Here is a 13,714-nt window from a genome sequence, read left to right on the forward strand (position 1 = left end):
AAAACTGTGTTTGAGTGTTCTCCGAAAGCAGAAACATTTCAGAAAATGTCTTTCAATCAGGAATACATAACAGATATTTGAGTTAAGGGAAAATGTGGCCTTTTGCTTTGTTATTCATTTGAAAAGGGGTGATAGACCTACCTGTCATAATAAACATGTAAGTAGTGTCTCTTCACACCGACTGAACACAGAGCACTTATCACAGCCCAATAAAGGTGGGGATAGTGAGAGAGACCCAGGATGAGATGAGCTCATCATTTTGTTGTATAGTCAGTGGAGAACAAATGAGGCAATACATGATCAAATGTTGCATCAAGAAAAAAGAAATCATTGACTGTCATATGCAGGCTCCCTTGACATGTCTTCCTCCATCTCCATGCTTGTCTACCTTTCTTCATTGGTTCTCTGCCTTCTGACCCTTCTTCTCAGAGAACAGATGCTTCATCCAGACCTACTTTCCTTAACGGAATTTCTTCTCCAGGATCTTGGGCAGACAGCTCTCTGTTCTCTGCTCTTCCTTCAATGGCACCCTTTCACTTCTAAATTGTAATTTTTTAAAGTGTTAAAAATATGCATCTCATACTCTCATACAAATGACTCTCATACAAATGCAAAATGAACACGTGGAAAAAATTGTATTCAGCTCATTAATCAATGAAGGACTGATATTGAAGTAATCATAACTGTATGGAAGGAGAATTTGAAAATCAGAGATATGTACAAGTAGTCAGGAATGCTGAAATAGACTTACTAGTGATGGAAAATCAATTAATATTCCTCAGGGCAATAAAATTGTATGTTTGGGGTTATCTTTTTCTATATCGCGAAAGTCAATTATCTCTCTACTGGACAAACTTTATTGGTATTGCTATTGCGATGAGTTATTTGCATTACTATCCAGTGTCCTTTTACAAGTAAACATCCGCCTCTACAGAGTTGTAAAATAGCTTGATCAATAGAAAGTCAATCAGAGGTATATATCCCTACAAAATCAGATAAATCCTGGAGGGTCCCAATAAGACATTCAAAAATTGTTTTTGCCTATTTCTAAATCTTGGATATCTTTCCTGACACAGCTGCATCCTCTATTTTGGTTACATACATTTAAAAATTTTTCCTGTTGTAGAAAAATTGTCCTACTCATTTCATTTTCAAGTTACCTCCATGTTCCTTTCCCTTATTAGTCAACTTCTAGCAAAAGTTGTCTAGACTTTCTGGCTTCCTATCCCCCCATTTCCTTTATGCAACAAATCTGGAAACTCCTTTGAGTACTCGACATTTCACTAGAATTGCTATTACAAAAATCACCAAAGTCTTATCTCTCCAATCGCATGCCACATTTACAGACCATGTTCGATTGCTTCTCTCTAGAGCATTTGGCATTGTCCACCACCCCATATATTTTGGAATGTTCCTCTCTCTTCTTTCCGTATCCCTGTTCTCTCTGATTATCCTTATTTCTCTGACTTCTTACATACTTAGATGTAAACACAGCACACATTTCCTAAGTGGCTGTGAGGTGCCAGATGCTTTGTCAGAGAACAGAGATACAAAGATGAGTAAGTAAGACACAGGAGAAGTCTAGTAAGGAGAAATAGATTTATAGATAAATAATATCTACTATTAGTCTAGTGTTTGCTATGTGCTAGTCACTGTACCAAGAGTTTTACAAATATCTCCTTTATTCTCAAAACAACTTTGTGAAGGAAGTATTTTCCTCCCTTTTTTTACATAGGAGAAAATCATAACTCCAAAGAGGTTAGACAGTTTGCCAAAGGTCACACAACTAGTGAATCGTGGAGTGGAAATTCAACCCAGGTCTGTCTAAATCTGAAGTCTGTGCTCTTATTCCCAACGCTGTAGAATAAAAGTGCTATAAGAACTATAATAAGACATTATTACAGAGAGTCCCAGAGGCTTGGCACAAAGATTGAAGAATTCAGTTCTATTAGAGGATGAAGAACGGAAGATCCAACGAAACCTCAAAGAGATATTGTGATTGTGTCACATCATCACAGATGAATATACATTCATGAGGTAGACAAAGGCAAAAGAGCACTCCAGAGGGAGGGAGCATGAACAAAGGCCTACTCTTCAAATGCTGATGCTTTCAAACCTAGAGGGTTCATCTTCTGCCATCTTTTCTTTTTCACTTTATGGGTTGTCTGTGAACAATCTCATCCACTCCGGAGGCTGTAAACACTGGTATGGGTATATTAGTCTCATGCCTATATATCTATTGAGCCTTTCCTATGGGTCACCAGAACTGTATTCATAACTCACTGGATGGCTTCACTTGGCTATTCAACAAGCAATCAAATGAAACATGATTTGTTTCCTTCCAGCCAGGTCTTCCTCCTATATACACTTAGATTAACCTGCTTTCAGAATCTTCTTAGGTTTCTTACTGCTCCTTAATGTTTAAATTCTTTGAAAAAAAATCACTAGGAACTATTGTTTCTCTTTCTTAAATATCTCTTGAATCTGTCTTTTCCTCCTGTCCTAGCTGCTATTGTCTTAGTTCTGGCTTTCATTATTTCTTACCGAGGATATTGCTTTCTAATGACACAGAAGCAATGTAGCACAGGTGTGGTAAAGTGGAAAGAATATACGCTTTGGACTTAAACAAACCTTTAGAATATCATTTCCAACTTTTAATAGCTAAATAAACTTTTGGAAGTTATTTAATTTATTTGACTCATGATTTTTCCCTCTGCAAAATGGGAATCATAATATCTACTCTTCAGGGTTACTGTAAAGATGTAATATGATACTGTGCATAAAGTACCCAGCACCATGCCTGGTATGCAATAGGTGTTCAATAAATGGCAGGTACCTTTTGTATTCAATTGTTGACGGAAATAAATGCAATTAAAAGAAAAACAAAATAAAAATGATATTGACATATGTAACTGGGAATTTCAAGACATTGCCAATCCAGGGCTGACCCTGGATTGTTGATAGAGCTCTTTTTCCTTTCATCTCTATTTTTTTCACACGTTGGTTTCTATTTTACACAGACTTTCTCTAATCGCAGAATAGCTGCTGGGAAATCTCAGCCTCCATCCTTAGAGTGTGTTGTCTGAAAGGATCTATGGGTTAAACCTCAGGGAAGAACTCAGACCGGCTCTGCTTGAGTCGTGTGCTTACCCATGAACCAACTGTGTGTACCAGGAAATGCAGCATTAGCATTGTGGTTCTGTGGGACACTGTGATTGACAGTCCCACTGAGACCTCACAGAGGGAAGAGGAAGTTCTCACCAGAAAATGAATGCTTTCAGACAAAAACAAGATTTCTACCCAATCTTTTTGTCTCTAGCATTTCTATCCAGTATTTCCTCCAGGATATGACAATTATTTTTCTAAAATGTGAAATGTATTATGTAACTCTCAAAAACTTAAAAACCTGTACCTTGCTTAGAGAACATAACACCAACTTCTTTATAGGGCTTCAGATATGCATACTATCTGACTCCAACCAAACTTTCATTCCCTCTTCTTGCCTTTGCTCAAGCTCTTCTGCTTGGATGACCCTTTTCTCCTGTTAGCTTGGGGGTGGTCAATCTGTCTTTCTAGATTGCAGTGAGATTCACTCTTTTGGTCTACACAGAATTTCTCTTCCTGGGAGAACCTGCTTCTCTCCCATTGCAGTGATGTATTTCTGAAAGCCTTGCCAATCACATTAGTGCCCCAATTTTGGCTACATGACCTAGGCCAGAGAAATCATCTTGCTTGTCGCCACAATGATTGACCCAAGGATGAGCAAGTAACCTAAGCTGGGCCAGTTGCAGTCTTTCCTAGATTGAAGGTAAGCAAGAGATACTTTTTCCTTCTGAGTCGTTAATTTGAAATGATGTTTAGCCCAACGATGCCAGTGACCATGTTCCCTAACATAAGGAGAAAGCCCACATGCAGTAGGAGATAATGAGGCCAGTATGCAAGGAAAATCAGATAAGAGAGGTGTAGAAACTAAAATAGGGATATTCCAGTCCCTTTTCTAATAGTGCCAACCCATAATCCCTCTTTTTTTTTTTTGGTGAGGAAGAATGGCTCTCTGAGCTAACACCTGTTGCCAATCTTCCTCTTTTTGCTTGAGGAAGATTGTCCATGAGCTAACATCTTTGTCAATCTTCCTCTGTTTTGTATGTGGGATGCTGCCACAGCATGGCTCAGTGAGCGGTATGTAGGTCTGTGCCTGGGATCTGAACCCACGAACCCCAGGCCACCGAAGAGGAGCATGCAAACTTCACTATGTCACCAGGCCTGCCCCCATAGTCCCTTTTTTTCCCCCTTCAACTATTTGGAATTGAGTCTCCATCACTTGAAAAAAATAATCTTCCTTGTTCAGATTAAATATTTCTTCCTCTAGGCAATCTTTCTAGTACCCTTATGGATCTGTTTTATTATACAATTATTGTCTGCTTTTTAGAAGGTAGAGTTAAGTATTTACCTATTTCACTACCTTCATTCATTCAGTAACATTGCCTGAGTGTCACCATGTTTCCGACAGTGATAGACTGGGAGCTTGACTCCTAACCCACTCAGCCCAAGGCCAGGTACACAGTAGAGTTTCAAAAAATGTTTATTAAATTGAATTGCCAAAGGTCGTTGAAAGAAGGGTTTTCTTCCCATTGTGCCTGATGATATGTATTTCTCTCTCCAGCCCAAGCTCTGCGCTGGTAATAGAATCACAAATAGTCTAAAATATTCACTGAAGATATGTGATTTTTGAAAAAGTATGTGAACAACAGGAAAACATGAGTTACATTTGAAGCAGAAAAAGGTTACATTTTCAAATAATGAACTCAAGCCATTTCTGGGTCTTACCTCTAAATAGCAGGTACAAATTGGTTTATTTGCATTTTCTTGGTTAATTACACATTTTGGAATGATCTTTCCATGTGGAAGTCATTGATAACAGGATCTAATTCCAGAGACCAAAGTGCCATTAGTTTCATTGAATTGAAGCATTTTCAGAGGTTGGAGTCAAAGCCTGGGAATTAGAAATCATGGGTCTTAATTACATCTTGGTCACAGATTGGTTGTTTTCTTGGAAGCACACAACCTCAAAAAATTCAAGTGCCTGTAAAATGAAGATGAGAATCTTTGCCTCCTTCAACATCAGACTTTTATGTGGTTTAATGAAATATTACCTATAAACACCTTTGAATTCTTAGGATGGTGTGCATTACTTTCTTGAGCCCTTAAATAGAGTGGCTATTTAGCATCATGGAAGAATAGGTAAATTAAGGTGTCTGGTCCAGTGCAAGCAAAGTCTAGTTGTTTGCAAATGAGGCACAGAAATAGGAGAGGGAAGAAAGCCCATATGAATTGGGTGCATACTATACACCCGTTGGGTGTTGGCAAGGCTTTTTACCTGTCTTTAACCCTTAGAAAATTTCTGTGAGATAGAGAGTACATTTTACCCATAATGAAACTGAACCTCAGATGCCTTAAGTAATTTTCTTCAGAGTCACACAAGCAACAACTGGATGATGGTCTGTGTACTGGTCCTTGTAAAATTGGTTATGATGTAAAAAGACTTTGCTTTTGGTTCTGGCAAACTAAACCATTTACTTATAACATTTAATAAACATTAGGCACCCATTTTGGGAATCTTTTCAAAAGTAGTGCTACACATTTTATTTTTATTGTAGCAATAAGGGAAACTTTGAACTTCAGAGTGCTTTTACTGTGTCCTGGTGGCTCGTAAATTTCAAACGTTAGCCTTTGAGTTTGTCTCTAGATGGGACTGTAGGAACGCTGGGGGTGGTCATTCTCACACTACAGCTCGGGCATCAGATTCACTTCTAAAGCTTGTTGAAAAAACCAACCCTGGATCCATTTCATGTAGACTCTGACTCTGAAGAATGGGTGTGTGTGTGTGTGTGTGTGTGTGTGTGTGTGTGTTTATACTCTCCTCTCTGAGACAGGAAGATAATGATCCAAGAATGATGAATTTCTCTGGGAACAGCCTAACACCCGTCTTGTTGAGGTGCATGAGTGTGGGACACCCTGTAAAATCTAGGTTCTCAGTCAGGCAATCTGGAGTCCCTACACCCGCTCTCCAGTTGCAGGCATTTCTAAATTGGCTTCAGAATTGACCTGCTCTTTATATAACTCGTTTGGCAGAGACATCACCCGATCCTGACAGGTTCTCGTCTCTTATGCTGGAGCAGGTTCGAGTCAAAACAGCTAGCAGAGGTGAGGAGAGAGCACTCTGGATGAACATGTGAAGCAGTCAAACTGAGAATCCTTTGGCAACAAGCCAAAAACCTTACCATTAAGGAGGCTGCACCCCTTTCAACCACCAGATAAGACAGGATAATACCTTCATGTTTCAGTTGGCCAGTTCATAATGTGGCACTCGAAAGGAAGCAAGTCTGTCAAGCTTGTGTGTGCATTATCTGATTTTCCCCACACTGCCCCTGCCATCCCTCATTGTGTCAGAAGTGCATTACTTGTTGGAGCAGCGAGGCTCAACCAATGTGGAGAGTGGGGCTGGGCGGATTAGGGGGAAGAGCAGTGAGGCTCAACTAATGTGGGGAGTGGGGAGAGGCAGGGAGACATGTAACAACACAAGCTGCTTTGACGCACATGACCAAATCCAGCTGAAAAGCCGGTTCAGATTTTGGTGTAACAACTCTATTGACAAAAGACAGCAAGAATTTTCCCAAAGCTGTTTCTTTTGAATTCAAAGGAAAGAGTGTTAGAAGGATGTAAATGCCACTTCCTTAATTTCTTTTATTGAAACGAGGTTTGAGTGTGTGTGCGTGTGTGCATGTGTGTATGCATATGTGTGTGCACTCATTCATTACTCCCTACACTGGCATAGAAACATGAAAGAAGTCTCCCTTAGTAATGACCATAGAGTGCTATAGGATAAGGCTATTTCCTTGACATTTTTTTTTTGTATGTGAGGAAGATTGGCCCTGAACTAACATCTGTTGCCAATCTTTCCCTTTTGCTTGAGGAAGATTGGCCCTGAGCTAACATCTGTGCCAATATTCCTCTATGTTATGTGGGATGCTGCCACAGCTTGGCTTGATGAGTGGTGCTAGATCTGCACCCGGGATCTGAACCTGTCAAGCCCCAGGCTACCAAAGCAGAGTGAGCAAACTTAACCACCATGCCACCAGGCCGGCCCTCCTTGACATTTGTCTTGTCCATAAGACACAGAATTTAACCTGATATCCTTTCCCATGGGAACAGACAGTAGTCAAACAATATGGCACGGGTGTCTGATGAGGCTTAGCGTGTGTGAGGGTCTACATCTTGATCTGAGACTGTATCTATATGCAAAAGAAACAACCTATGGTGTAGTCAAAACAACCAGTGTAGACTGACTATGGTTTCCGAATAGTTCATAAAAATCATTATTAATAATACAGATGTAGTAATCATACTGATTGTGAAAACTGGCCTTGGAAAACCACAGGAACATTTAAAATATTGACAGTTTAACAAGTTTCAATAGATCTGATCACACATGATGCCCTGCATTTTTCGTCTCCCTACTAAAGGAAAATCTAAATTCTTCAGTGAGAATACCACTTAGAAAGTGGCACAGTAACTTTTACTATAGAACCTCAGATGTACTTTTTAAATGAACATTGAACAATAATAAGCAGTAATAATAAAAACAGCCACCATTTACTGAGTAACTACTATGTCCCTGACTTAGTGGTATTTTACTCACATTATCTCAATTAATTCTCTCAAAACCCCTAAATACTTATTGCTATTAGTTTCCCCATTTTACTGATAATGAAAATGAAGCCTACAGAGTTCAAAGTCACCCAGCTGAAACAAGTCGGAGATTTAGAAATGGATGTATAGAGGCCTGAGCCCTGGAACCTGGCTCCTAATCTTTCTCTATTCTAGAATCACTAACACCTTCAACATAACCTGGAGATGTAGCAAGAAGAGTGACATGGCTTGTCATGTTGACGGAGCTAGGGCAATATTTTCCAAATTCACAACTTAGGGGTTGTTCACTAGACCATATAAAATCTTCATGAAAGCAAATCAAATAATCCTCTTTGCTTGCTACCCCGATATCAATAAAAGATGGACCAGGGAGACTAGATTTCCAGTCAAAGTTTGTTCCAAGCATGATTGTCCATATAAATGTATATAATGTAAGCACCATCCCTCTGTCAAAAAACCCCCAGAGATACTCTATTACAATCTCTTTAGGCTACTTTCAGATTAAAAACTGCTATTGATAAAAGAAACATACTTTCATTAAAAAAAAAAAGAAAGAAAGGAAAATACAGACATATTCAAGAGAAAAAATCACCAATCCATAACCTCGTCACTCAGAGACCACTGTTATCTTTGGTTGTTCTTATATTCTGTTAGTCTGCTTTTTGTGCCCATGCACAGGTTTCTATTTTTTAAGTTAAAATTAGATATACTATATCATTATTTCATTTACTCTCTTTTCTTATCAATGTACCAATATAGGATGTTACAGTCACAGCCCCGCTTCACATCTTATCAATTGTAAAAGTTTAGAAAAGTTGCTTAATTTCTAAGATCCTCAATTTGCTTTTCTGTAAAATAGACATATTAGTACCTTATAGTGTGGTTGTAAAGGTTCATTTTTAATATTTGAAAAATGCTTAGGGCAGTGCCTGGCACATAGTAAGTACTACATAGGTGTTTGTTAAGTGAAGAAATAAATACTGGAGCAAAGGATATGCACCTTTTAAGGATTCTGACACGTTACCAAATTACCTTCCAGAAAGATTCTTCCAATTTATACTCCTTACAGCAGCAAAGAAGTGGTGTACCCCTTGTCCCGCCCCCATGGCAGAGTGGTTAAGAGCGTGGAAAGTCAGACCACTTTATCTCAAAAATCAGGCTCCATCACCCGTGTTATTTTGGGAAAGTCACTTGATCAGGCTTTCACTTTTCTTTTCCGTAAAACATGAATGACAACCTTCACTTTCCTTCTCTGTGAAACATGAATGACAATAAACATCTACTTCATAGGACTGTCATGAGGCTGAAATGAGATGATATAAATAAAGTGCTCAGCACAGTGCTTAGCATAGAGAAAGGGATCAATAAATGCTAAATATTAGTCTACGTTTGCGGTTCCTTCATTTTAAAGATAAGAAAAATTAGCACCAGGCACTATGGCATCCATGGCTGAAGTATCAAGGTAATAGGTCAAAATGACAGAGGAAATTGAGTGAGAAAAAGGAAATATCTGGTTCTAGGTAAAAAATTTTTTGCGCCTGACTGACCACATGAAGATCTCTTAAAAAATATTTCCAAGATGCCTCCCTGTGGTGAGTGCTCAGCATTTCTTAATTACTGACATGCCGTGAGACAGAAAGTATGCTCATTAAACCTGCCAGAGTGAGGGGGCAGTAAGCGAGCTTCATCTTGAAAGAAAGAACCAAGAAAGTACGATTCTACAAGAAAAGGTGATAGTTGTCTACTTGAAGAGAAAAACCGGTTGCTCAAGTCCCAGGTGGGGAACGAGTGATTACGTTCAAACCAGGCAGCAAAAGTTGTATGAGACAGTCTTGCAAAAAACTAATGATGAATGTAATTTTCAGATTCAATTAGCCCAGGAGACCTGAGTAGATAGACTGAGAACTGGGCGGTGTCCTGCTCTTTTCCGGCACCGCTGGTCTTTCTATATTCGGGACAAGGCAGGGCTGGGTTCCTTAATAAGAGTTGGTTTTGTGCTGTGTAGGACATCATCAGAGGAGACCTACAATACAAATGGCTGGAAAGATAAAAGAACCTAGCACTATTTACTTTGAGGAATTTAAGTCCGACAATTTTGCTGTTTTTTTCAAGTACAGGCCAGATTCTCTTAGAGAGGAAAATGTACAGTTATTTTCACGAAGAATAGAACTATAGGAAGTGGATTTCAAACTGTAGCATGAAAGATTTAAGTTAGAATGATCGAAAAAATTTATTAGTGGTGTGAACTATAAAACATTGCAAGTCATTATCAAGGAAAGCTGTACGATCACTTCAGAATTATTTACAAGAAGACTTTTTCCGTATGGGTTTCAAATTATTTTAGTGGGTCTTAACTAAAGGCAGGAGAATAGGCTGGGTAGACTCTCAAGGTTTGTTTCCATGATTTGATGATAAAAAAGACTTGATCCTATAAAGATTGCTCTGGCTTCTTTTCTATTACAGCTACCCAAGGAATAGCTGTTGCCTTGACAACAAGGGACATTCTTAGGTTCCTCATATGCTAATAGGAAAACGGCCAATTTTCTTGTTCATAAAAGAAAACTGTTGGTTAATGTGTGCATCTCTCTCTTCCTCTCTGTCTCTCTGTCTCTCCTACCGTTACTAGCCACCTTTAAATGAACCTCAGCGACAGGTAGAGTCTAAAGAAGATAAGAAGGAGGGTAGAATAGTTTGTATTTTCAGAAATCCTGACTGAAACTTAAGAAGCTCACTCACAAAGAAGTTTGGAGTAAGATAATGATATGGGAATAACAGGAAACCAGTATTCAATGTGTAGAGACGAAAAACAGTGAATAGCATAAAATTCTTAGTTCACAGTAGAACACGGGCAGCCACACTGAACAGATTCCAAGAGGAAAAACTCCATATACCTTCATGAATGTCTCAACACGGGATGACATCTGTCAAACAGTTTGTCAAACAACTACTTCCAGCTATCTAGGTACATGTATACGGGCATCCTCCACTTTTGACTAAACTGAGTGCATTGTATACAGATATAGCTTTACATCAAATTTGTGTGAATAATACTATAGAACATAGCAGAGGAACAGCAATTACTTCCACACACAATTCTCTAAAGTAATAGGCAACAATTAGTTCCCCCAGGGCAAAACCCATGGAATAACCCCTGCTTTCTCCTTTGCTGCCTGAAATGCAGCCAAATGCAGGCTAAGAAGGAGACTGACAGCTGATAAAAAAAATGCTTTGAGTGAATTTACCCACATATTATGTGGAGAGCTGCAGCTCAGTGAATAAAAGCAGGCCACCTCTCTGCGGTGTCTCTTAGGGCCCTAACCATAGAAAAGCCAAGTTTCTTAGCCTAGTGGAGTGGTGGTTTTTCCATATAGCAGCATGGAAGGTTCACGCTGCAGCCCCATTCTAGCCTTGTTTTTATGCTCTGCTCACATGGATGGTGTGTATGGTACCATGACTAACACGCATTTCCTTGTATCTTTACCCTACATTTTTCCATATGGTAGTTACATGGTGGGTATGTTTTTCATTCGCTGTTTTCAACACTCTCCATTACCTCCCAAGAATTTTTCAGGGGGAGGGGTATTATTGTTGTTAAAAGGTATTTTTCTTCTGAGTATAAAAATAATTCATGCTCATTATAAAGAACATGAAAAAATTTCTGAAAAGAATAAAGAAAGAAATGAAAGAATCTTTGTATGATTTTGAAGACCAATACTGAAAACAAAGAAAGCCATTAGAAATATTTCTCTTACTAACTGCTAGGGCAGCATAAGACACGGGACATATACTTCCCGCCCATTTTCTTTTCTATCTTTCCGTGTCCACCATGGACCCTGGAGAATAAGAACACTCTGATGACGTACACAAACATGCAGGTCCCCGTAGGTGTTACCGTATACTTTGATGACTTAAAGAGCGGGATCGTCAAGCACATGGAGAATATATAAGGTTTGAAAGTTGGGCAAAAACACATTTACGCTTTGACAAGATAACCTTGAAGAGGTTTTGAAAACTTTGCTATTTGTGGGTGCAATATTTCTGGCAGATTTTGGAGCTAGCTTTTCTCATCCCAAGCCCACTGGTACCTGATGGTTCCCACAGAATGAGAAGACCATCCTCTTGGTTGGTCCCATTTCTAAATAGTCATCAAGTCTTACCTTCTTCCTCTTTTCTCTTCCCCTATTTCAGATTCCCATTACTAATTTCTTTTTCATTCATCTCCATTTAAAATTAGTCAATGTATCCCTATTAACTACAAGAACATATTTTTCTGACCTAGCACCTTTCAACTTTCCCTGCCTCACCCCACGTTACTCTCCCAGGCAAATTCTACCCCACAAAAGTTACCCCATTCTCTATTCAGCAGTGTTGAGCTACGTATAATTCCTACTTCCCTCCACCTCCCAGCCTCAAGATTTTCCGTGTTATTGCCTTTTTGTTATTCCCTCTATCTGGAGTTCACTTTCACCTCAACTTTTCACCCGGAACCTTAGCATCTTCCTCTTTGAAGTTTCAGGTAAGACCCTGTTCTAACGGGGTGACTCTTCTGCCCATGATCCCTTCCCACCTGGAGACAGACATGTTTTCCATGATGAGTCCTGATAGCTTTGCCATACCATGTGCACTTGGTCTGTTTCGGTTAATTTAACTAAAGTTCTGGAAGGCAGCATCCTAGTCTGTTTTGTTCCCTGATACGTGTCCCTATCACTTGAAACAGAGAGAGTGTCACACATTAGGTGCTCAATGACTGTGCAATGAGTGACTGAATGGTTGTCTAGTATGTGCCTAGTGCTGGGGAGCCAGTATTACATAAGCTAGATGCTCTGTGACTTATGCTGCTTACAGTGTAATGGGTAACTTGAAGAAGTAATAGTGTAAGTGTTGTGATAGTGAAAATATGATGATAGAGCATGTAGGGCAGGGAAGGTTGATGTTAATTGGGCAAATATGAGAAGAGTGCCCAGGCAGACGTGCTAAGGTTTGAAAGGAGAGAGACCTTGAGGAAAAGGAAACAAACTCATTCAGGCTAGAATTCCCAGTGTAAGTTGAAGAAGAATCAGAGATGAGACTGGGGAGAAAGCGGGGCAGGTTCATGAGGGTTTTATAAGCCATGTTAGAGAGGCCATGGAGAGCCATGGAAGCTTTTCTTTTTTGCTCTGGAAGATTTGCCCTGAGCTCACATCTGTTGCCAATCTTCCTCTTTTTTGTATGTGAGCTGCCACCACAGCATGGCCACTGACAGGTGAGTGGTGTAGGCCTATGTCTGGAAACCAGACACAGGCTGCCGAAGTGGGACACACCAGACTTAACCACTAGACCACCGGGCCTGGCCCTGTGGAGGAGTTTTATAGAGAGGGATGATGTGCTGAGATTTGAGGTTTAGAAATGTTATTTTGGCTTAGGCGTGGAGATAGTATTAGAGAGACCAATTATGGAGGCAGTCACCAGTTAGAAGCAGCCTCTGTGGCTGGTTTCTCCAGTTGATGGGAAACCCTTTGAGGGAAGGGATAATTGCTTTTTCAGTTTTGTAACTTAAAGGCTTAGGCCAATGTTTTACTAAATGCAATGTTTCTTTTATGAATGAAGAACTCTACACTTCAATGATCATACCTAAGAAAAACAAAAATAAAAAAGACTTTTCCTTTGAGAAGTTGTATTCCTTGTGGCCTGTCTAGGCATTGGGTCAGTGTTACTGCCTCCAGGTAAGCTAGTTACACAAAAGAGAGGTAGCGGCACCCCGTCCTGACCGTGCTCCCCAAAGGAGCGTAAGTTGATTTATATTACCATAATATGCCTACATTACAACTGACCATTTGCATTGGGTTTTTTTTTTTTTTGTCTTTTTCATGAAGATGTCATTCCTGGATTAAGACTGCGGCTTTTCCATGTTGCATAACCTACCTAGGAATAACCAATTCAATTCTGCCTCCTTGAGTTTGTTCAAGGACTGGTGAGAGAGTTAATGAAGATATGCATGAAAGGTAGCATAAATGACAAAATAGTC

This window comes from Equus asinus, chromosome 5 (assembly GCF_041296235.1).
Source record: "Equus asinus isolate D_3611 breed Donkey chromosome 5, EquAss-T2T_v2, whole genome shotgun sequence".
NCBI lineage: Eukaryota > Metazoa > Chordata > Mammalia > Perissodactyla > Equidae > Equus > Equus asinus.